The sequence below is a fragment of the Monopterus albus genome, unplaced genomic scaffold (genome assembly GCF_001952655.1).
Source record: "Monopterus albus unplaced genomic scaffold, M_albus_1.0 scaffold28.1, whole genome shotgun sequence".
Lineage (NCBI taxonomy): Eukaryota > Metazoa > Chordata > Actinopteri > Synbranchiformes > Synbranchidae > Monopterus > Monopterus albus.
Genome location: NW_018127908.1, coordinates 3,023,219 through 3,023,776, shown reverse-complemented (window position 1 = coordinate 3,023,776; position 558 = coordinate 3,023,219). Strand labels below are relative to the sequence as shown.

At 58.8% G+C, this 558-nt stretch overlaps 1 protein-coding gene across 2 annotated transcripts in view; it reads right to left on the bottom strand.

The window, feature by feature from the left end:
- The window catches only part of LOC109957716 (phosphatase and actin regulator 1-like), a 43,043-nt gene that overhangs the window by 27,128 nt on the left and 15,357 nt on the right, over positions 1-558 (bottom strand). The gene's annotated exons all lie outside the window — the stretch shown is intronic.

Genomic DNA, 558 nt, shown 5'->3' with positions numbered 1-558 from the left:
GTCGCTATGCGAGCTCCAAGACGGTGAGGCGGCTTAGGAGGAGTTTCTATTGGCCTGGCTGCCGGCAGGATGCGGAGCTTCATGTGCACTGCTGCAACAGTTGAACTGCACACAAAGGACCCAGCCAACGTTCCCGGGGGCCCCTGCATCAGTAATTGGTCGGGGCACCTATGGAGAGGGTCAGGGTGGACATCGTGGGGCCCTTCCCCATCACAGAGACTGGAAACCGCTATGTCCTTGTAGCAATGGACTACTTTACCAAATGGCCGGAGGCATATGCGGTGCCCGACTAGAGTGCCACCACGGCAGCCAAGTATCTGGTAGAGGAGATGTTTGCCCGGTTTGGGGTCCCCAGTGAGCTCCACAGTGACCAGGGGCGGAACTTCAAGAGCCGGCTGTTTCAGGAGGTGTGTCAAAGGCTAGGAGTAAGGAAGACCAGAACCACCCCACTCCACCCCCAGAGCGATGGACTGGTGGAACGGTTCAACCGAACCCTGGCCACCCAGCTTGCTATTCTGACCAGCCGGCATCAAAGGGACTGGGACCAACACTTGCCCC